Raw genomic sequence first — 24,783 nt, 5'->3', positions numbered from 1 at the left:
GGAAACCTTTTGTTTGCAGAAATTGTGTCTGGGAGGGGTCAAAGAGAGATGGCACGGGTGTGGAAAATTCCCAAGTTACCTCCTCTGACCCTCCCCAATTTGTGATGTAATTCTGACGTACGTATGATGTATGGAGGGGTGGTCTTGAGCTGGACGGGGGCAATTTCAAAAGTCCATATAGGAGCTTGCGCTCCATTGTTCGAGGCCTTTTGCTTGCAAAACACCCTGCTGCAACAGTTTCTAATAAACAAGGCCTTGCTTTGGGAGACTCGGTATTGTCTTTGTCTTTGTGCTGCGTTGTCGGGAAGGGGCTCTTAAAATACAGCGCTCTTCCCGGGGTTATGGACTCCCTTCTGGAGACGGACCCAGTTACAGAATTTTTATAACAAAATCAAAGCCTTCATTTGCAAGCATTGGAAGCTGATGCTTTGGGAAACCGAAGGTTTGCATCCATAAGAGGCAAATTAGGCCCCCCTTTTTGTTATTGCAGTATTGTTGTTGTTGCAAATCCAGATGTCCGCGAACATTCTAGCACAGAGAGGGAGGGATGGGGTTGTAATTCCGCCTTGAACCCAGCCTCCTACTGATTCGCTGTCTCTTCCTTTCTTTGTTGTTGTTGTTCAGTCGTTCAGTCGTGTCCGATTCTTGGCGACCCCATGGACCAGAGCACGCCAGGCACTCCTGTCTTCCACTGCCTCCCGCAGTTTGGTCAGACTCCTGTTGGTAGCTTCGAGAACACTGTGTCCAACCATCTCGTCCTCTGCCGTCCCCTTCTCCTTGTGCCCGCCGCCTCAATCTTTCCCAACACCAGGGTCTTTTTCCAGGGAGTCTTCCTCTCTTTAGGGGGCGCGAGTTTCGCGATGAATGAAGCGGGGGTGGGAAATGGAACGTTGCAACATTTGGTTTCCAGGGACGCCTGCGCGGTCGCCGGGGGCGGGGGAGCATCCCCGGATCTGACGCGCGCGCTCCAGCACGAGAGGGGAAATAAACAACAAGAGAAAGAGAGAGAGAGAGAGAGAGAGAGGAGAGGAGATCAGCTGGCGGATGGGGCCAGGGAAGCGTCCGGTGTCTTGATCCAGGCAAGATCCGATGGGCGGCGGTGGGGCGCACGAACCGGTGAACTGCAAGGCGGAAAAACAAACAAAAAAAAAGTTTGCGAATTAATGGGGTTTACAGCTGGGGAATCCCATTCAGGAGAGGCGGGGTGGCGAATCGCTCCACAACCTTAAGCTGGGAGAGTGTGTTGGTGGAGGGGCGAGGATAGGAATGGGTTTGGTTTGATGCTGAATGGGGCTCGATCGGGGATCCGCAACAGAGAGATCATTCATACGGATCTGCTTTGGCTGGAGAAGGGCCTGCAAGGGAGCCGGGAGGGTCGCGCCGACTTTTCCTTTTGGCCTCCGTTGAGGTTTTCAGGTATTGATACTGTATTTTTGGAGAGTTGCGCACACACAGAAGGGACTTTCACTCCGGGGTGGCTCCCCAGCGCCCACCCCCCTTTTCCTAGCTGCACTGGCGGGAGAAGGCGAACCTGATGGAATTTTCCCCTCTCGGCAGCCCTTAAAGACACAGGAGCCCAAGCGGCTTTTATGACCCAGAGTTATTTATATATATATATATATGGCTTTGCAATGAGGTTGGGTGGAGAGGGGACGCCTTAGTTTCTCGATTGCTGGGGAAAGAAAGGGCGGATTTCTTCCTGCCAGCGTTAATTCCTTGCAAATTTACAAAAGACGCAAAAGAAATGAAGGGGGGGGGGTTGTAGTCGTTTCGGCGGGGCAAATTGCTCGGTGCGTACCTGGGGAAAAGTGGAGGAGGTCTTTTATTCGCATCTCCTTTCGTTTTCTGCCGAGCTTGCCGGCTGCTGTAGTTATTTATTTGAATCACAGCTTTGGTGCGCAAGAGAGGCTCTTCTCGTTCGCAACATTAGCGCCTGCACGTCTGGCTGCTGTTCAAAGCGAAAAGAGCAGAATCTGCCTTTGCTCCAATCCATTGGTGAAAACCCTGCTTGCTTGCAATCACAGGAATGCTTCAGCCGTGCGGCTCTTATGGTGCCAGCGTTGGATTTTCACAGGATCTCGCTAATTTTTGTTGCTTTGGGTGTGTGTCAGATAGATTCATCTTTTTTTGGGGGGGGGGGGGGTTGTTGCATTTGTGCATCGGTTTTGTATCCCTCTTTTCCTCCCGAAGGAGCTCAGGGCGACAAACACACTGGCATTTCGACAACAACAACAGCAAAACCAAAGAATAGTTGGATGCAATGGCTGGGTAGGATTAGTTAACCTCTGGACCAGTGTTTTTCAACCTTTTTTGGGCAAAGGCACACTTGTTTCATGAAAAAAATCAGGAGGCACACCACCATTAGAAAATGTTGAAAAATTTAACTCTGTGCCTATATTGACTATATATAAAGTAATTTTCCCATGGCACACCAGACAACATCTCGCGGCACACTAGTGTGCCGCGGAACAGTGGTTGAAAAACACTGCTCTGGACAACAGCCTGCGACTTTGAAGCAGTTCCTTTGTATTATGTATATTTGGGGGCTGGAAAGGAGATGGGAAATAAGTCCTTGCAGTTTTGAAGTTTTGCAGTGCTAACAGGTTCTGCATCCCCGCTAGGAAATTCTTCCCTTCTCCAAATGGTGAGGTAGCGCTGCTGAGTAGTTACCTTCATTACTGAGCTTTTCACTTGCCTTAGCTTAGGCTGCGTACACACCCTAATTTTAGGGCACACAAATTTCGCAAACAATCCTGGCCATTGCAGTTTACCCCTTACGGAGCTACAATTCTCGGCACCCGTAGCAAACTACAGTTCCCAAGTTTCTTAAGCAGGAAATAATGTGCCTTAAATGTACGATGTGTAGGCACCCTGCTTTTCCTTCTCCTCTCCTTCCCATCTCTTCTGAGGATTGGTCAGCTATTCCATGCTTGCACCTTTAGGAACAAATAAGTCTTTCTAGAAAGATACTCTTTTGCCTCTAAGCAGGGATTTGTGGCCTGGGGAAAAAAATGGATTCCTTTTTATGGAACTGATGATGAACTGGTCTGTGAATCAAGACGCAGCTTCTGCTCTTCCCCATCCCCTCCCATAGCTTGTGGAAGGGTTATGGCTCAGCGGCAGAGCTCTTGCCTGGTACATATAAAGTCCCAGGTTCAATCCCCAGCATCTCCAGGTATGGCTGGGAGAGTTTCTCTGCCTGAAATCTTAAGAGCTGCTAGTCAGTGTAGACAATACTGAGTCTGATGGACCAACAGCAGTTTCCTGTGTTCTCTCTGTCCTTTCTGGGGCTTAATAATAATAATAATAATAATAATAATAATAATAATAATAATAATAATTTATTTGTACCCCGCCCATCTGGCTGGGTCTCCCCAGCCACTCTGGGCGGCTTCCACCAAACATTAAAATACATTTAAAATATCACAGTTTAAAAACTTCCCTAAACAGGGCTGCCTTCAGGTATTTTCTGAATGTCAGGTAGTTGTTTATTCCCTTGACTTCTGATGGGAGGGCGTTCCACAGGGCGGGCGCCACTACCGAGAAGGCCCTCTGCCTGGTTCCCTGTAGTTTTGTTTCTCGCAGTGAGGGAACCGACAGAAGGCCCTCGGCGCTGGATCTCAGTGTCCGGGCTGAATGATGGGGGTGGAGACGCTCCTTCAGGTATACAGGACCGAGACCGTTTAGGGCTTTAAAGGTCAGCACCAACACTTTGAATTGTGCTTATAATTCACCACTTCTTTGCAGCATGGCCCATCTGCTCAGCCTTATCTGCCTCCTCACCCTAAAGAGAGGGCACTTCCAGACAACCTGTTTATTGAGCATGCACACTGATTTGCTGGCAGGAAGCCTAGGTGACAAGTTGCATCAGATCCAGGTCACACCTCCCAGGGCATGCCTTCTACAACTTTCCTTGTTGCAAAACGTCCCGTCTATCTCCGAGTTGCAAAGAACTGTAATTGTGCAACCTGCATTGGGTGGAATGCAATTGCATCAAAAAACAAAAAAACAAAAACAAAAACAACCCTCCAAAAACTGGACAGTCCAGAATTTGTCAGTGACAAATGTAGAGGTATGGGGGAATCTCTGGGATGTGACCTCAGAAACTTTACACGAGATGGGAAGGACTTTTCCGTGGGCTGTAGCCATGCGGGTGTCAAGGCTGGAGTCAGATGCAGCAGGTCAGTTGTCAGTGAAGTTAACTCTTCAAGGAAACAACACACAACTCGGCAACACTTTGCAATAGGTCTTGCCCCCCTTGGAGGTTCCTGCCCTCCACCCTTTCTCAGGCTCCTCCTCTCCTGAATGTTTCCCAGGCAGTCTCAGACCGCCTCCCTCTGGCCTCTGTTCTGCCCGCCTCATTATTCAGCGCATTCTTCGAAACCAGGGTGGAGGGGGGCTTGTTGCAGCAGGAGAGGGAGACCCCCCCCCTGGATTCTTCAGCAGTCTCTTGATCCCTCTCCTCTGCTTCAGCCCCCGCGTCTGAACTGCTCCCTGTCACATATTCCTCCTGCTCGCTAAACCCTGTTGCTCCTTCAGCATCTGGAACCTCCTCCCAATTCCCCCCCCCCCGACCTCTCCTTGGTGTCCTGCTACCAATCCCTGGGCTCTGAGCCTTCCTCCTCTGGGGTTTCCTTTGGGGGTTCCCCAGCTGGTGCCTCCGGTCCTCTTCCAGCTGGTTCGACTGGCCCCCCCCCCCTCAACAAAATGCCAAGCTATAACATCTTCTGTGCGTTCTCAGCTTTCATCTTTAAAAAGTCTTTTCTTACTGAAAACCAGGAAAAATATGTTCACTGCGTTCTACTTGGTAGAGAGTAAGGGGGCCCATGTCCCTCCCCCCCAGTTGTTTTTGAACTCCCATCAGCCTCACCCAGTGGCTATAGCTAAAGGAAGCTGGAATCCAGCGACATCGGTGTTTTGTCAATAAGTGCGAAGAATCTGGGATGACTGACAGGTACTTGGAACATTGGTTTCTAATTCCTGAATCGAATAGATAAAGTAACTTTTGAACTTAACTGGACTGCACACGTTTTCTTGCCACCACTGGTTTTGCATGGGCTTTGTCCTGGGTCAATTGGTGTGCACCAACTGAGCAACATTTCTGTGGCCGTTTCTGGTTATGGACCTAAATTCCCTACACATTAAAAAAAAAAAGTATGTGCCATCAGTCCTGCATTACGAAAAAGCAAGATCCTGCACTGTGACCGGTATAAATTGTGCACGTTTATTCCCCCCCCCGTAACTTTGTTTTGTTTTGCAAAAAAGAACAGCTATGATTTTGCCCTTTTTTACTCCTCCTGAGACATATGCATGTGATTTGTGCTCACGTACTTTCAAGCAGAGTACAGTATTTGCAGCTAAAGACTTGCTCTGGGACCACTTTCTGTATTCTGTGCTATAGCAGTATTTATTTACTTACTTACTTATTGCATTCATACCCCACTTTTTCTGGCATGCCTGGCTCTTCAGTCTTTAACATACCCCTGCGAGGTAGGTTAGGCTGAGAGGAAATGACTGGCCTGAGGTCACCCAGCGAGCTTTGTGGCCAGGGTGGATAAAAATCAATGATTTTTTAAAAAATAAATTAAAAAAAATCAGATTTTTTAAAATTTAAATCGGATTTTTTGGATTTAAATCGGATTTTTTTTAAATCAAATGCTTTTGAGGAAAATATATTACCATCCAAAGGTTATTCAATCATTAAATAAAGATTAGTTTTTTAAATATGTAGAATAAGGTTGTATATGTTTAAATTTTTTGGTAAATAAATTCCATTAATCCATTCACAATGTCATTTATGCTCTTCCAGAGGTTTTTGTAAGATTATTGGGTAGTTTCTCTGCCTACAAGATATTATCACAGATGCTTGGTTTACTTTTGCAGTTCTCAAAACTGAATTTGACTCAGCAGAGATCACATGCCTCTTCTTCACAGCAAAAATGTTACAACATGAACAGAGTTGAGAAAAAGACCTTAGTCCTATTGTTCTACAAACCTATGAATATAGAATCAACCCCTTCAGTGCTAAGTTTCAAGAAGTTCAGTGAATAGAATAGAAACAATATTTTTCTGATTGTTTGGAGTGGAATGGATCTAATAAATCTATTTAAATTGTTATTATTAAGGTAATGGTTATTTTTCTCCTTCCTAAGTACAACAGAAAAGTTGTCCAAATATGAATGATTAACCTATTAAACTGGAGATAAAAAAAACTAATATGAAAAGTTGTTATTCTAAAAATCTTCATCTACTTGCATATTAAAGTTATACCAGCAAGAATTAGTCTTTTGTAGAAAACTATGATTTAAATCAAGCCTTACTGACTAGTGATTTAAATTAAATCCACCCTGTTTGTGGCTGAGCGGGGATTTGACCCTCTGGTCTCCCAGGTCCTAGTCTGACACTCTTACCCCTGTGCTGCACTGGTTTGTGCCCTAGTTGCAATCCTTACTATGGTAGCTCAACACCCACCTTCCAAGGGTGTTGTTTTACTGAGCAGTAAATAAATGAAGGAGTGTCTCCACCTCCATCGTTCTGCCCAGACACTGAAGTCCAGCTCCGAGGGCCTTCTGGTGAGAAGCGAGGTTACAGGAAACCAGGGAGAGGGCCTTCTCGGTAGTGGTGCCCGCCCTGTGGAACGCCCTCCCTTCAGATGTCAAGGAAATAAACAACTATCTGACTTTTAGAAGACATCTGAAGGCAGCCGCCCTGTTTGGGGAAGTTTTTTTTAAATGTTTAATGTTTTATCATGTTTTAATATTCTGCTGGGAGCCGCCCAGAGTGGCTGGGGAAACCTGGCCAGATGGGCGGGGCATAAATAAATTATTATTATTATTTTATAAAGTTGTTTATGTGGTCATTGGGACACATGTATGGGAAGAGGCAACTAAACACCTCTGCCACCGATCTCATCTTTTGACTGCCGTAAACTAATGTTCAAAGAGTCATATTTTTGTTGGTGGGAAAATACTGCAATTCTACTCCCCCCCCCTCAACTGACACCCAGGATATGATATGATAATTTTAATTGCTGTTTTAACTGTTGTTCCATCTTAATGGGGTTGCTTTATTCTGCGTTTTAATTATGGATGTTGCAATACTTTGATGGAATTGTTCTAGCATGTGTGTTGCAATTGGTTTTACACCTGCTAAGAAGAGATTTTGGCAGTCTGAAGACATATGGTCCCCCAACCTTTCTGAAGCTAAGCATCATTGGGTCTGGTCAGTGCCTGGGTGCATGACCTCCTGGTAACCGCATGAACACCATCTGGGTTCCATGATTAAAGAAAGCGGGGGATATAAATTCAAGAAAATGAACTGGCTGAATGTTCCTTGGAAGCACCACTTGGCATAGAATCTCAGAGTTGTAGATTTGGGTCATTCCAAGGGTTATCTATTCCTTAAAAAAAAAAAAATATTGGTATTTCCACATAAAAACAACAAATAAAAAACATACATTCTACATATAAAAACAAACACAACCCACAATACAAATAACAATCAAATTAAAACTAATACATACCTCTCACCTTACAAAAACACAGGAACACACCAATCTACTTATTATAATCTTGTTTCAAATCTTATTTGGGGGACTTCCTCCGTTCTCTTTTCTGCGTTCAATTCTAATTTACTTTAGTAACTTTGTAACTAATTTAACAATCATTCACCATTATTCTTAATCTTCAAATAAAATCTTATCTTATCTCTATCAACTTATTCATAACCATAACTTCTAATATAAAAAACAAATTCTTAACTTATAAACTATTTTCACCTAACATTATTTAGCTATCGCCTGTTATATACACTGATTTCACTTCAAATGTCCAACTTTTCACGTTGTTTCAAATACCGGTAATCTTTAAATTTCTTCCACTCTTCTTGCACCTTCTCCTCCCTCTGGTCTCGGAGCTTCGCGGTCAGTTCTGCGAGTTCCATATACTCAATTAACTTCATCTGCCAATCTTCTACCGTTGGGAGCTCTTCACCTTTCCAGTTTTTAGCAATCAAAATTATAGCAGCTGTTGTGGCATACATAAAAAATACTCTATCTTTCCTGGGTATCTCATGGTTGGTTATGCCCAACAGGAAGGCCTCTGGTTTCTTAGAAAAAGTGTACTTCAACACTTTCTTAAGTTCATTATAAATTTTCTCCCAGAAGTCCTTAACCTTTGGGCACGTCCACCACATGTGATAGAAGGTACCTTCTACTTTTTTACATTTCCAACATTCATTGCTCAGTCCAACCCCTGCCAATACAGGCATGATTCAGTTCAGTGTGGTGTACTGATTAGATGTTGGACTAGGACCTAGGAGATCAGGGTTCGAATTCCCACTCGTCCATGAAGCTCACTGGGTGACCTCATAGCCAGACACAGTCTCTCAGCCTGACTTGTTGCGAGGATAATCTAGAGATGGACAGCTCCTGGGATTAAAAAGGTGGGATAAAAATGCAATAAATAATGAGGATGATGAAGATGAGTGACCACAGCTAAAGAGCAGATTGAGAGATGCTGAGCTAACGGAATAAAAACGAGCCTCAATAGCTCAGTTGGTTGGAGCATGGTGCTGATAACACCAAGGTTGCAGGTTTGATTCCCATATGGGGCAGCTGCATCTTCCTGCATTGCAAGGGGTTGGACTAGATGACCCTCAGGGTCCCTTCCAACTCTATGATTCTACGAGTGTTGCCATCTTGGCAAGGGAGTTCCTGGCAAATGACAGCCCGGGTGTGAAATATCTGGAAGGAAGTGGTTTGGGAGGGACTAGGGCAGGGGCAAGGAACCATTGGGCCTCCAGATGTTGTTATTAGTATAAAATATTATGTGTTTATTTAAATTTATTCTATCCCACCCTTCCTCCCGAAGCCGCCCAGGGCGGCAGATGCACACATTATAAAACAATTAAAAGATCTAAAAAGGATCTTGTTGCTGCTGAACAACATCAGCTCACACAAGAATACCCGATGGCTAAGAATGACGGGAGTTGTAGTTCAGTAACATCTGGAAATCGAAAAAAATAAAACCCAAATTGTTGTTGTTCAGTCGTGTCCGACTCTTCGTGACCCCATGGACCAGAGCACACCCGGCACGCCTATCTTTCACTTTCACAAACTCATGCTAGTCGCTTCGAGAACACTGTCCAACCATCTCATCCTCTGTCGTCCCCTTCTCCTTGTGCCCTCCATCTTTCCCAACATCAGGGTCTTTTCCAGGGAGTCTTCTCTTCTCATGAGGTGGCCAAAGTACTGGAGCCTCAACTTCAGGATCTGCCCTTCCAGTGAGCACTCAGGGCTGATTTCTTTAAGGATGGATAGGTTTGATCTTTTTGCAGTCCATGGGACTCTCAAGAGTCTCCTCCAGCACCATAATTCAAAAGCATCAATTCTTCGGCGAACAGTCTTCTGTATCGTCCAGCTCTCACTTCCATACATAACTACTGGGAGAACCATAGCTTTAACTATACGGACCTTTGTCGGCAAGGTGATGTCTCTGCTTTTTAAGATGCTGTCTAGGTTTGTCATTGCTTTCCTGCCAAGAAGCAGGCATCTTTTAATTTCGTGACTGCTGTCACCATCTGCAGTGATCATGGAGCCCAAGAAAGTGAAATCTCTCACTGCCTCCATTTCTTCCCCTTCTATTTGCCAGGAGGTGATGGGACCAGTGGCCATGATCTTAGTTCTTTTGACGTTGAGCTTCAGACCATATTTTGCGCTCTCCTCTTTCACCCTCATTAAAAGGTTCTTTAATTCCTCCTCACTTTCTGCCATCAAGGCTGTGTCATCAGCAGATCTGAGGTTGTTGATATTAAGAGAGGGCAAATCCCACTGGGTTCTTCTGTGTGTTTGCTTTCTGGCACCCTGGTGGTGTCTGTGTTTCCATCTTCCACCCAAGAATAAGTATCTAAACACTTGTTATTTTATGCTTTCTCTTTGGGACAATCTAGAAATGGGCATCTCTTGCTGCCTACAAACCCCCTCTCGCTTCTGAATCTGTGTGGCTGATTCACTGTTTCTCCATGTCGGTGTTTCTTCTGCGGGTGTGTTGCTGCTGTTAATCTGACGTGTGACTCCGTGCCCCGTCTTGTTTACTGTTGCGCGCCTCTGCTGAGCCAGGTGTAATGTTTCACTGGAAGGGAACAGATATGGTTCGGGCAAAAGGAAGCAAATTGAAGTGCCATTGATTTCGGCAAGGGACTGGGAAGGAGAGGGGGCAGTGTCTGAAGCTTTTGGTGTGCCATCGATGCTAGTAAATGAGAGAAACAAAATAGAAAATTCTTTCCAGTAGCACCTTAGAGACCAACTGTGTTTGTTCTTGGTATGAGCTTTCATGTGCATGCACACTTCTTCAGATACACTGAAACAGAAGTCACCAGATCCTTAAATATAGTGAGGGAGTGGGGAGGGGTATTACTCAGAAGGGTGGTGGGAATGGGTGATCAGCTGATAGGTGTGGAAAACCTGTTGACTTAACGGCTGCAATTAGTCTTGCAGGGAAAGGCAAGGGGTGAGATGGCTAAAGATAGCTTTGTTATGTATAATGAGATAAGAAATGATAATGATAATAAATAAGAAATGATAATAATGAGATAAGTAAATGAGAGAGTGTGCAAAGCACAGAAGCGCAACCCCCGTTTTGATTCTGTGCCCAGTTTTAGGTGCTTCTTTAGACTTTTAATGATTTGGGAATGGGGGGTCCGGAGGACTGCATCCCACCCACAGGAGGTTGTCATACAATGCTGTGCTTGTCATACACTCTGTCCCCACATCACCCCATCTGAGATGCATAGAATCGCAAAATTGTAGAGTTGTAAAGAAGGCTGATCGCCGAAGAATTGATGCTTTTGAATTATGGTGCTGGAGGAGACTCTTGAGAGTCCCATGGACTGCAAGAAGATCAAACCTATCCAATTCTGAAGGAAATCAGCCCCGAGTACTCACTGGAAGGACAGATCCTGAAGCTGAGGCTCTGATACTTTGGCCACCTCATGAGAAGAGAAGACTCCCTGGAAAAGACCCTGATGTTGTGAAAGATGGAGGGCACAAGGAGAAGGGGACGAGATGGTTGGAGTGTGTTCTCGAAGCTACCAACATGAGTCTGACCAAACTGCGGGAGGCAGTGGAAGACAGGAGTGCCTGGCGTGCTCTGGTCCATGGGGTCACGAAGAGTTGGACATGACTAAATGACTAAACAACAAAAAGGGACCCCAAAGGCCATCTATTCCAACCCCCTGCAATGCAGGAATCTCAGCTAAAGCATCCATAGCAGATGGCCCTCCAGCCTCTGCTCAAATACCTCCAAGGAAGGAGACTCCACCACCTCCCAAGGGAGACGGATCCACTGTGGAACAGCTCTCAGTGTCAGATAGTTCTTCCTGATGTTTATCTGGAATCTCCTTTATTGTATCTTGAATCTATTGGTTTGGACCCTACCCTCCAGAGCAGGAGAAAACAAGCTTGCTCCCTCTTCCATGTGACAGCCCTTGAGATATTTGAAGAGGGATATCTTATCTCCTCTCTGGCTAAACATCTTCCAGGCTAAACATACCCAGTTCCCGTAACCGTTCCCCATAAGGCTCGCTTTCCAGACCTTTGATCATCTTGGTTGCCCTCCTCTGCACATCTTCCAGCTTCTTAATCTCCTTCTTAACAGTGCTGTTTTTCTAGAAAAAGTGCTGCCAGAACTCACCATGAACGCCTCCCTCGTTCTCTTATAATGTCAGTGGTGAAGTACTGGAACTGAGCTCCGGCTGCAAAAAAGCCCTGCTTCTTTTATTGTCACACCTACAACTGGACACAGTATTCCAGGTGTGGTCTGGCCAAGGCAGAATAAAGGTAAAGGTAAAGGGACCCTTGACCATTAGGTCTAGTCGTGTCCGACTCTGGGGTTGCAGCGCTCATCTCGCGTTACTGAAGGAGCCGGCGTACAGCTTCCGGGTCATGTTGCCAGCATGACTAAGCCGCTTCTGGCGAACCAGAGCAGTGCATGGAAACGTCCCTATTTATCTACTTGCACTTTGACGTGCTTTCGAACTGCTAGGTGGGCAGGAGCTGGGACCGAGCACCGGGAGCTCACCCCATCGCGGGGATTTGAACCGCCGACCTTCTGATCAGCAAGCCCTAGCTAGGCTCAGTGGTTTAACCCACAGCGCCACCCGCTGTGGTTCTATTACTTCCCTTGATCTGGACACTGATGTGGCCTAGAATATTTACAGAATATTTGAAAAATTACTGTACACAACTTAAAGTCATTGGTAGGGTTGAGTAAAGTGAGAATAACTTTAATGGACTATGAAGGATAATTAGAAAAATAAATTGGACTTTGATATGCAGAGGTAAAAGATATTGCATTAGCAACTGCAGAAAGTGGGGAGGGGGCCGAGGAGATGAAGTTTTGAACGAAAGATGTAATTTTGTGTTGATGATAATGCAAACTGAGCAAATTAAAAATAAAATACTTTAAAGTATAATAATAATAATAATAATAATAGAATAGCATTTGCTTTATTTGCTGCTGCATTGCACTGCTGACTCATGTTTAGGAAAGTTTTTAACATTAGGAAGAACTTCCTGACATTAGGAAGAACTTCCTGACAGTGAGAGCTGTTTGGCAGTGGAATTTGCTGCCAAGGAGTGTGGTGGAGTCTCCTTCTTTGGAGGTCTTTAAGCAGAGGCTTGACAGCCATCTGTCAGGAATGCTTTGATGGTGTTTCCTGCTTGGCAGGGGGTTGGACTGGATGGCCCTTGTGGTCTCTTCCAACTCTATGATTCTATGGTTCTACTGTGTTTTTAATATCCTGTTGGAAGTTGCCCAGAGTGGCTGTTGAGGTCTGGCCAGATGGGTAGGGTATAAGTAATGATGATGATAATAATAATAATAATAATAATAATAATAATAATAATAAATTTTATTATCACGTTCAGCTTGTGGTCTACTCAGACCTCTAGATCCTTTTCACATGTACTGCTAGTAAGTCAGGTGTCCCTCCCATCTTATATCTGTGCAGCTGCTTATTCCTGCCTAAGAAAGGCCGTAGCTCAGTGGTTGAGAATCTTTGCATGCAAAACATCTTAGGTACAATCACCATCATTCTGCCTGGAACCCTAATCAGTGAGCTAGATTGACCAATGGGCCTGATTCTGCCTGAGGCAGTTTCCCAAGTTCCTATATCAGGATATTCGTTTCAACAAGAGGTTGGGGCTGCAATTCCACACCCATTTTTTTGGGGGGGGGAAGCCTCTTTGGGCTCAGTGGGACTTGCTTCTGAGTACAGTCGTACCTTGGAAGTCAAACGGAATCCGTTCCAGAAGTCCGTTCGACTTCGAAAATGTTCGAAAACCAGAGCGCGGCTTCCTGCAGCCAATCGGAAGCCGCGGAAGCCCCGTTGGACGTTTGGCTTCCAAAAGAACGTTCGAAAACCGAAACAGTCACTTCCGGGTTTCGATTGTTCGGGAGCCAAAACGTTCGAGAACTAGGCTGTTCGAAAACCAAGTTACAGCTGTAGACAAGTATAGGGCTATTCTGTTAAAGATTCAGGGCCTTAGCAAAAAAACCTATCTCTGTGTATAAATATTTATCGTAGTCTTTCTGGGTCATTATTAAAAGAAATATGCTTTTGGGAAGATGCACGTTTTTCCTAGTGTAGCGCCGATCCTTTTTTTGTACTGTTTGCTAGGCTCTTTCTTCTGGGGTTTTGAATTGTTCATATATTTTTAATATTGTTAGCATTTTAATGATATTATTCTGGGGGACAGGATGGAACGGAAGGTGCAGGATAAAAATATTCTCATAAATTAGTAATGGCAGTTTTGAGATTAGAGCGTTTTAGCAATAGCATATTATATTGCATTAGCATTTTAAAAAACAACAACAGCACATCCTGCTTTTATGCACAAAGAGCTCCCAGGTTGGCTTACAAATATCCTGCTCTGCAGGGTAGGACTCGAACCAATGGTTTCAAGTTACAAGAAAGGAAATTATGACTAAACATCAGGAAGAACTTTCTGACAGTAAAATCTTTTCAACAGTGGGACAGCTTGGAAGGTTGTGGACTCTCCTTCCTTGGAGGTTTTAAAGCAGAGGTCGGATGTCCATCTGTCATGGATGCTTTAGTTGAGATTCTTGCATTGCAGGGGGTTGGACTAGATGACCCTTGGTGTCCCTTCCAACACCATGAGTCTATGATTCTACGAACAGAACACACTTTCAGGCTTAGAATATAAAACAGTGGTTTTCCCCTCGGTCCAGTATACCTGAAGTAGCATGTCCACCCATGTTGCTCAGCCCGGACACAGAGATCCAGCTCTGAGAGCCTTCTGGCAGTTCCCTCACTGTGAGAAGTGAAGCTCCAGGGAACCAGGCAGAGGACCTTCTTGGTAGTGGCACCCGCCCTGTGGAACGCCCTCCCTTCAGATGTCAAGGAAATAAACAACTATCTGACTTTTAGAAGACATCTGAAGGCAGCCCTGTTTAGGGAAGTTTTTAATGTTTGGTGTTTTATCGCTTTTTATCATTATTATTAATATTCTGCTGGGAGCAGCCCAGGGTGGCTGGGGAAGCCCAGCCAGATGGGCAGGGCATGTGTACATGGATGTATAAATAAACATTATTATTATTATTATTATTATTATTATTATTATTATTATTATTTATTATAACTGATGGTCTTGGTAGACCACTTAGAGAGCAGTCTTAAAACCATTTACCTGGGAATAAGCCTGGCTTCCTTTTCTGTAACCTCCTCCAGCTTGGAGGGCCACATCCCATTGTGTGCAACCTTCAGGGGGCCACATAGGCATGGTGGGTGATGCCAAACATGCGCTACTCTCCATTCAAACAAGTAAAGAGGGATTATCGAAGTTCAAAGATGCATTCCTTCCAGGTATAGTCAGTAGAGGAAGAAGCCAGTGGGAGATGCAGGTTGTACAAAGTCTCAAGGGCCAGATAGGCAGGCCTGGAGGGCCGCATTAGACACACACCCACACCCTGGCTTTGAGGTTCCCCATGCCTTGTGCTCTGTAATCCTTTTACAACCGTTTCGCCTGGTGCCCTCTCTCCTTCTGCAATTACGGAAGAAGTTTACCTGGTCACTGTGTGACTTTTTATAAGTCTCTGTTATGATCTGTTTAACTGCCGGGAGTTCTTGGTTGTCTTTTGCGTTCTTCTCAGGCTTTTGTTCCTGTAAGAAAGCAATTATAAGGGAGCGTCTCTTTGTCCCAGAGAACTGGCTGCTGAGGCCACAATGGCAAATGCAGAATAGAATCATGCCTGCTCTGTTGAATTGGAAGGTGCCCCCATGGGTCATCTATTCCAACCCCTGGCTATACGGGAATCTCGGTTAAAGAATCCATGACAGGTTAAAAACCTCGGCTTAGAAACCTCCAACCAGTGTTAGAAACTCAGGTTTAAAAGCTAATCACCAAGAAACACCTTAGGTTACGGTCGCCACAACAGAATATCTAGGGGGCCTTCCCCCCCCAATGAAATCTATTATTGATATTTTTTTGCTTGGAAGTAAGCCCCCGCCACCTCCAGAGGGGCTTTCTTGCCCTCGAGAAGTGCGCCGTGGATTGCTGCTCACGCAGCAGCGCAGAAGCAAACTTTGCTGCCCCGTGAGCCAGCTGATCCGCAGGGCAGCGCAGGAGCACAAGGCCCTGGGTGCCGAGTTGTGCCTGACATTGGGGTGTGTGTGTGTGACATTAGGCATGCAGCGCACATGATGTCACGAGCATTGCGTGTTCTACGTGTGATGCTCTCGCATCAGGAGAGGCCGACCAGGTCTGCCAACGCTTCCCAGCCTGGCATGACATCCAGGGGAAACCCTGCAGCTGGGGACAACACCCCGCCAGGCCTCCTCAGATCCCTCAGGATGTGGGGGGGGGGGCTGAACCCCATCCCAGCAGGCATTGATTGGACTGTAGAGGCCTCAGCCCCATGGGGTTGGTGTCGCGGCACAAGGTGCATGCCTTTTGAGTGCAGCGCCTCAGCACCCCCTAGCCAGATGGAGATGTCAGTCGCTAAACATGGTATCCAGAGATCCACCTGAAGGAGCGTCTCCACCTCCATCGTTCAGCCCAGACACTGAGGTCCAGCTCCGAGGGCCTTCTGGCGGTTCCCTCATTGTGAGAAGCGAAGTTACAGGGAAGCAGGCAGAGGGCCTTCTCGGTAGTGGCACCCGCCCTGTGGAACGCCCTCCCAGCAGATGTCAAGGAAATAAGCAACTGTCTGACTTTTAGAAGATATCTGAAGGCAGTTTTCAATGTTTGATGTTTTATTGTGTTTTTAATATTCTGTTGGGAGCTACCCAGAGTGACTGAGGAAACCCAGCCAGATGGGCGGGGTATAAATAATCAATTGTTGTTGTTGTTTGTTGTTATTTCCACATGGTTGCAACATGACCCTTGGGGATTTTGAACACTGCCTCTGACAAAGGAGAGTCCACCACCTTCCAAGGGTGTCCATTCCTATGTCGAGCAGCACAGGTTTTCCTGTAAAACTCCGCCAGGGATAGCGAATCCACCCAACTCCCTTCAGCCCCAGCTAGCATGCCCATGGGTCAGGATTGATGGGAATTGTAGTTCCACAGCATCTGGAGTTTCCAACCCCTGCTTTTACGATGCTGGGAGAAGACTGATGTTTTTACGAGGGCAGTCAAGATATTGCACACGAGCATGCAGGTCTCTCTGATATTCCACCCAAATATGCATATAAAGTAGATCAGATAATTTACATAGCTGTCAACCTTTCCCCTTTTTTGCGGGAAATTCCCTTATTATAGCATTGGGAAACAGCAGGGAGGGTTGACAGCTATGGCTAATTATAATATTAGCTAATCATAATATTAATTAGCTGCATTCTGTGCAAAGAAGGGAAAGAAGAGGCTGCCGCTTTAGAGCGCAATTGGGTAATCTTATTTCTGCGCAACCCCTATGTAAAGCAAGCTCGCAACACACGAAAGCTCATAGTGCAGTGGTTAAGAGTGGTAGACTCGTAATCTGGAGAACCGGGTTCGCGTCCCCGCTCCTCCACATGCAGCTGCTGGGTGACCTTGGGCTAGTCACACTTCTCTGAAGTCTCTCAGCCCCGCTCACCTCACAGAGTGTTTGTTGTGGGGGAGGAAGGGAAAGGAGAATGTTAGCCGCTTTGAGACTCCTTCGGGTAGTGATAAAGCGGGATATCAAATCCAAACTCTTCTTCTTCATACCGAGAACAAACTTAGTTGGTCTCTAAGGTGCTACTGGAAGGAATTTTTTTATTTTGTTTCAACTAACAACATGTCTCTCTGTACTGTATTTGCACTAGATTGCAGTCGGGCTTCTTTTACGAGGTTTTAAAGGCAAGGACGGGGTTAGGGAGTGAAGGTCGGCAAAATGCCCGAGAGAGCCTGCCCTTACCAGCCTTGCCAGCTAGCGCTCCAGACCTAGGCTGGGCCGTGCCTCAGCTCCAGCTGCCTTCCCGTCCAATCGCTGACTGCCTTTTATCCAGCGGGGGAAGGGAAGGCACTCTGTGCATGTTCAGAGCAGCCCCTTTTTTGTGCACAGGGAGCCTGGCGTGCCGTGGGAGCAGAGCGAATGCAGGTGGGGCTGGAGAGGGGTACTGGCAGGTAGAGCAAGTGGAGGCGAGCGGACACACACACACACACACCCTCTCAAGTAATTAGAAAAGTACCGGTAGCTCAGGTTTGCAAAAGGGCTGGGAAACAAATCTAGACTCCTAGGCTATTTGGGGCGGTTTTTGTTCGTTACGCTAAACCGAACAGACTGGGCTCAGGCTTGCTTCTGGCTCCTCGGCAATTTTGGACGCTAGATGGAAGGGTCAGAGGCTCCCGTTATGGGGGGGGGTGTTCAGTTATCTTTATGCAGGTTCTTGGGTGATGTTTAATATTATAGAGCAGAAGAGGCCTTCAAGAATTGGAGAAAGTCTGTATCATTATGGAGGCATCCTTTGTAGCTTTATTAAGCACTGCAGGAATTTTTCTTACAATGTGTGTTTTTCTTTGGTTGTTTTTTTTTTTTTTGGAAGTTCTCTAACATTTCAATAAATTAACCAGCTAGAACAGAGGAGGGGTGGGCAGGGCTGTTTGTCTGTTCTGCACCCTGCCCTTTAGCACTTTTCCTTACAAGTCGAGTGCTTGTTCAGTCGTTCAGTCGTGTCCGACTCTTCGTGACCCCATGGACCAGAGCACGCCAGGCACACCTATCCTTCACTGCCTCTCGCAGTTTGGCCAAACTCATGTTAGTAGCTTTGAGAACACTGTCCAACCATCTCGTCCTCTGTCGCCCCCTTCTCCTTGTGCCCTCCATCTTTCCCAACATCAGGGTCTTTTCCAGGGAGTCTTCTCTTCTCATGAGGTGGCCAAAGTACTGGAGCCTCAACTTCAGGATCTGTCCTTCCAGTCAAGTGCTAAAAACAGTCAAAACAGTTTTTCTTCCTGACAGGCCCGTGCAGAGGCGGGTGACAGCCTCTTTCCCCGATGGCTGAGCTGGTTGGGGCCCCCACCAGGGACCAGCTGCGCCTTTTCTTCTTCTTGTTGTTGTTCAGTCGTTCAGTCGTGTCCGACTCTTCGTGACCCCATGGACCAGAGCATGCCAGGCACGCCTATCCTTCACTGCCTCTCGCAGTTTGGCCAAACTCATGTTAGTAGCTTTTTCTTTTTAGCTTATAACTTTATTCTTTCAAGAATCCTGCCCCAGGCCTCAGACAAGTTCTGCACAGGCCTGACTTCATGCATGTATACAATCCTTTTTTTAAGGATTGTCTTTTGGCCCCTCTCCTGCTGAGTCGGCTCACAGGCACACCTTTAAAACACAGCGCTCTTTTCAAAATAATAAATGGGAATGCAGAGAGCTAAAAACCTAGAGTCAACAGGTGGGTGCTGGTTCTTTATTTGCAGGGTCTGTTTCCAAGTGGGGACCATTCAGAGATGGGCAGTCTTCATCAGCGGCCTGAGGCCTCCAGCCCACTGTGACTGATCCTAGTTTATTAATTCATATCACACTCTATTTTTTGGGGAAAAAATATTACTTATACTTTTCAAGTTTATGCATTTCATTAAGTTTACAATCATTTTGACATTTCAGAAGAACTTGAATTCCTTTCCCCTCTTTCTGCGGTTCCTTAAATGTATTTTTAATACCTTCTGCATATCCAAATTGACCTACTTTGCTCATTTATTCGTCTTCTTTAAATATATCCTCTTATAAAACTGCAGGTTATTACAATAATCCTGCCAATGTTCTTATCTGTTTACAATTTATTTGTAAATATTCAATAAACCATTATTATTATTATTATTATTATTATTATTATTATTATTATTATTATTATTTATACCCCACCCTTCCCTGCCAAACCGGGCTCAGGGCGGCTAACACCAATAAAATCACAATTAGTATGTTATCTTGATTTCTTATTCTTCCGGTAAGTTTTGCCATTTCTGCATATTCCATCAGTTTTTGTATCCAATCTTCCTTTGCTGGGACTTCTTCCTCTATCCATTTTTGAGCAAGTAACATTCTTGCCGCTGTAGTCGCATACATAAGTAAGTTTCTATACAATATAGGTAGTTCTGTCCCTATAATTCCCAAAAGAAAAGCTTCTGGGTTTTGTTTTGTTTTGTTTTTATCAAAGTTTATTTTAAACATCCTTTTCATTTCATTATATATCATTTCCCAGTAAGCTTTAACCTTACTACACGACCACCACATATGATAAAAAAGAACCTTCTTTCTCTTTACATTTCCAACACCATATCACACCTTTTCTCTGATGTGGCGTATACAGTTCTTCCCATTGCGACAACCCTGTGAGGGAGGCTGAGAGAGGCAGCGACTGGCCCAAGGTCACCCAGAGAGCTTTGTGACTGAGTGGGGATTTGAACTCCAGACTCCTGGATCCTACTCAAATCACTAAGCCACTGGCAGGTGCCACTGTCCTTCCCATGCTCCTTCTCGCTGCAGTGAACAAACACCTCAGGGACAAAACACCTGAGGGAGCTTCTGTCCCCGCCTCCTTGTGTTGCTACTGGCTGAAAGGAGGAGGCTGGACCAGGAGGAGTCCTCATAAATCCCCAGAAACTGGGAAGGTGGCCAGAAGGACCGGCCATTGGGGCGAGGCCTCTCTGAGCAAGCAGTTCACGATTCAGGAGTGTGTCATCCAACACAGCCTTCAGCCAGGTAAGGGCTCAGGGATAACTAAAGCCCGGGATCTGGGGCGCCTTCCTCCTTAGAAGCAAGGCAATCCAGTCCTTGAAAACCCCAGTGCAATTCGGCCCACGGACGGTCTGGGAATCAGTGTGTTTTTACATGAGTAGAATGTGTCCTTTTATTTAAAATGCATCTCTGGGTTATTTGGGGACATGGGTGGCGCTGTGGGTTAAATCACAGAGCCTAGGGCTTGCCGATCAGAAGGTCGGCGGTTCGAATCCCCGCGATGGGGTGAGCTCCCGTTGCTCGGTCCCAGCTCCTGCCCACCTAGCAGTTCGAAAGCACCTCAAAGTGCAAGTAGATAAATAGGTACTGCTCTGGCGGGAAGGTAAACGGTGTTTCCATGCGCTGCTCTGGTTTGCCAGAAGCGGCTTAGTCAAGCTGGCAACATGACCCGGAAGCTGTATGCCGGTTCCCTCAGCCAGTAACGCGAGATGAGCGCCGCAACCCCAGAGTCGGACACGACTGTACCTAATGGTCAGGGGTCCCTTTACCTTTACATTTACAGGGTTATTTCTGGGGCCTGCCTGGTGTTTTTACATGAGTAGAATGTTGTGGGGATAACCAGCATCTGGGACAGCCAGTAATTCCAGAGTGCCTGCTCCCACTGGCCGTGAAAGTGTCCGCTGGTTATGAAGCTGAAGGTCGCGAGATTGTTGTTTGGAGTTCCGGAGGTTTCTTTGGAGTCACGAAGGCTCCTCTGGAGTTACGAAGGCTTGAGGTTCCAAAAAGGAAAGGATAAAAGAGGTGGCCAAAACTAAGAATAAAATTTAGAAATAAAAGAAATAAGAGACTGCAGTCAATGGTGGAGTTGCGCTCTCCCGACTACTACTCTGTGTGGCTTGGTTTCTCTTTCGCTTTCTTTCTCTCTAGGCTTGTCTCGCAAGTCTTCTTGTCTTCTTTCTCTCTAGGCTTGTCTTGTTGTTCTCTCTTGGCTTGTCTCGCGCACTCTACACACCGCTACAGAGAGCAGGGGCCATTTATTAGTAAACTGAACAATGTCACAACATATCATTAACCAATCACAACACTGTATCTAGGTGAGTTTCTGGGCGGGAAACTTCCTTCCGACCTTGTTTTGGCGCGCTTTGCTGCTAGCGCAGAGCGATCCAGGCAGCAAACCTCTGCCTGATCCTTTTGCCTTCCGTGCATAGCGCGGAAGGTTACTATGCAGCGGCAAGGTGCAGGAGCACCTGAAAACGTATTCCCACAGAATGTGTGCTTTTATTTAAAATGCATCTCTGGGTTATTTGTGGGGCATAGGAATTCTATCTCCCCCCCCCAAATATAGTCTGGCTTCCCACATTGTCTGAGGGAAGGTGGACTGCTGAAAAAGGTTGCTGACCCCTGGTGTAAGCACTCCTTTTCTGTTCTTTCTGGGGAATTTCCGCCCTCCTTTCCCAGGTGGGCGGTGTTTGCGGCACCGGGCGGGATCACCTGGCCGGGTTCCCCCCCCCCCCCGCTCAGGTCTGCCCTTGGCCTGCCTCCGGCCAGGATGGGACAAAGGACAGTGGCCGGGGGCGGGGTCAAGGGGCCAGGTAAAAGGGCATAGCCGCCCAGGTTTCCCCCCTTTTCAGTTTCTCTCCCGCAGGTTTCTGGGGAAAAGCAAGTCTATGCAATGGTTTCTAAAGAGGTATGACTGTAAATTTGTAATGGGGGGGGGGCAGGGTTGTAGGCCATTTCAGCCGACTGCAATGCCCCCTTTGTGAGCGCTGGGTGGTGGTGATTATAATAAAAAGGCAATTGTTTTCAGTTCTTTGTAACCTACCGGTAGTTTTGCAAATCAGCTAGTATTGTCAAGGAATATTTTTGGCTTTGAAAAATAGCTCCTTATCTGCAATGCAAATGTGCTCAGCCTCTGGAAACCTGGCCTCTTTTTCACCTAAGTATATTTACACACACACACAAACACACACACACACCTCTGGGAGTCTGCTACTGCTCCATTCCCCACCTCCCCACCAAGGGTTCTGTGAAATGCAGAAGTTTGCATGTGCCAAGGACAAAGTAGGCTGGCCCAGTTAGAAGGCACCAGCTTCTGAATCTCAGGTGTCTTCAGCGGGTGCCCAAAAGACAACAGAGGTGGCCTGCAGAGTGCTATGATCGACTGGTCCCAAGCTGTATAGGTCTTCCTACACCAAAACCAGCACCTTGAGCTTCACCCGCTCACCACTTGTCAGCCTGTGCAATTCTCTCAACAGTGGGATGCCATTGCTGGCAATCTCCTTCCCCAACAGTGTTAGACACTCAGCCATATAAACTAATCATAGAATCATAGAGTTGGAAGAGACCACAAGGGACATCCAGTCCAACCCCCTGCCAAGCAGGAAACACCATCAAAGCATTCCTGACAGATAGCTGTTAAGCCTCCGCTTAAAGACCTCCAAAGAAGGAGACTCCACCACACTCCTGGGCAGCAAATTCCACTGCCGAACAGCTCTCACTATCAGGAAGTTCTTCCTAATGGAGCAGCAGAAAACAACCTTTCTCCCTCCTCTATATCACATCCTTTTATATATTTGAACATGGCTATCATATCACCCCTTAAGAGCCGCCTGGGGGTTTATGCTCGATCCCTCGGAGATCCAGGGGGCCCCTGCGCTCCCTTGCTCCCACCTGGTAGGCGCCGTAGTTGCTCTCGGGGTCGCTGAGCGGCACGCGGCGCCCGAAGTCTCTGCGTTCCAAGTCCCAACGGCAATCCCACGGCCACAGGGACTGGACGCAGAGACACTTGCACTTTATTATATGTGATGCATCTCTGGCTTATTTGTGGGGCCTTCCTGGTGTTTTTACATGAGTAGAATGTGTCCTTTTATTTAAAATGCATCTCTGGGTTATTTCTGGGGCATAGGAATTAGTTCTTTTTTTTTTTCCTTCAAACTATAGGCCGGCCCACCACATGGTCTGAGGGACAGTGGACCGGCCCACGGCTGAAAAAGGTTGCTGACCCCTGCCCTACTCTGTCATGAAGCTCACTGGGTGACCTTGGAGTCAGTGACAGTCTCTAGGCCCACCTCACAGGGTCGTTGTGGAGATTAACTGAAGGTTAATACTTGGAGAAAAAGATGTGATATAAATGCAGTAAATAAAGAAGAGAAGAAGAGTTTGGATTTGCTTTCCCGCTTTATCACTACCCGAAGGAGCCTCAAAGCGGCCAATATTCTCCTTTCCCTTCTTCCCCCACCACAAACACTCTGTGAGGTGAGTGGGGCTGAGAGACTGCAGAGAAGTGTGACTAGCCCAAGGTCACCCAGCAGCTGCATGTGGAGGAGCGGAGACGCGAACCCGGTTCACCAGATTACGGGACTACCACTCTTAACCACTACACCACACTGGCTCTTCTGTTTACTTGTTTAAGAAAGCTGGGGGGGGCAGCCAGATGGAAATGTCTTTTGCCAACCTGGCATCCAAAAATCTTCATCATACACCTGGCGAATACCCCAGTGAGCAGTGGCTGGAGTGCCATTACATTACTCAAACAACTTGGAACCCAAACACTGCAATCCCAGAAGTAAATGTTCCGGTTTGTGAACCTTTTTTTGGAAAACAGACGTGCTCTGTTTTGAGCCAAAATAGAAAATTCTTTCCAGTAGCACCTTAGAGACCAACTGAGTTTGTTCTTGGTATGAGCTTTTGTGTGCATGCACACTTCTTCAGATACACTGTTTCTTCTGTTTTGAGCGTTATGCTTCCGATTTGAGTGCCACACACTTCCCTTTTGAGTGTTACGCTGAGGTCTGTCTGTTTTTGCGGCTCTTTTTTGTTTTGTTTTTGTGACTGTGTGGAACCCAGTTCAGCCACTGACTGATCGATTGTGTGACTGCAGTACATACAAATTGTCGCTCAGCCAGAAAGCTCAATGGGTGACTTTGAACTATTTGCACACACCCGTAGGGTTGTTGTGAGGACAAAAGAGAAAGAACTACATGTGCTGTCCAGAACTGCTTGGACTTGGAGGAAGAAGCAGGATATTAAGCATGGTTGAATCCTGACTCTGTTGGGTTTAAAGACCTTTAATCTCGCTCACCACATGAAATGCGTTTTTACTTGTCCACTAATAAAATATTGGCTGCTTAGCTACCCTTTTCATATGGAAGGATTTTCCGCGGATCAGTTCTCTGGTTTTGTCCTCCCATCACAATCTGTGATAGTTTCCTTTTTTGTGTGGAACACACCGTATGTTTTTTTTTATGGAGCGGTGGATTTCTTTCCCAAATGGGAAGAGCTAGTTATCAGATGACAAGAGAGGAAGAGGGCGCCAACAGATTAAAACAGCAATTTTAAATTCATATGCATGTGTATCATGTAATGGGCGCGCGAGACTGTCGTGCCGTCCTCATGGGTATGAAAATATACAACTGCTTGACTGTCTAAACTACTGTAGGTGCATAACAAATTTGCATCTCTGTGATGAAACTGCCGGCTGATTGCGCAAACTTTGATCTTATTTGCCTTCCGAGTGGGAGGGGCACCGGCATTAGAGAAATGTTTATGCAAATGTAATGCATCTTAGGATCTCTGCTTGCATTCCTGCAGTTGCCTGGTTTGTGAGGGAAGAGGACAACAATTAGGTTTTT

The 24,783-nt window shown here is 46.2% G+C and overlaps 1 protein-coding gene across 1 annotated transcript in view; it reads left to right on the top strand.

Annotated features, from left to right (window-relative positions):
- Positions 1–1,013: 1,013 nt before the first annotated feature.
- PPT2 (palmitoyl-protein thioesterase 2) overlaps positions 1,014–24,783 on the top strand; it is a 46,426-nt gene continuing 22,656 nt past the window's right edge. Inside the window, exon 1 of the mRNA XM_033141697.1 lies at positions 1,014–1,079. The gene's annotated coding sequence lies outside the window, so the exon portion shown is untranslated. The remainder of the gene's footprint in view (positions 1,080–24,783) is intronic.

The sequence above is a fragment of the Lacerta agilis genome, chromosome 2 (assembly GCF_009819535.1).
Source record: "Lacerta agilis isolate rLacAgi1 chromosome 2, rLacAgi1.pri, whole genome shotgun sequence".
Taxonomy (NCBI): Eukaryota; Metazoa; Chordata; class Lepidosauria; order Squamata; family Lacertidae; genus Lacerta; species Lacerta agilis.
Note: the sequence above shows the minus strand (reverse complement) of the source record. Positions and strands in the feature narration are given on the sequence as shown.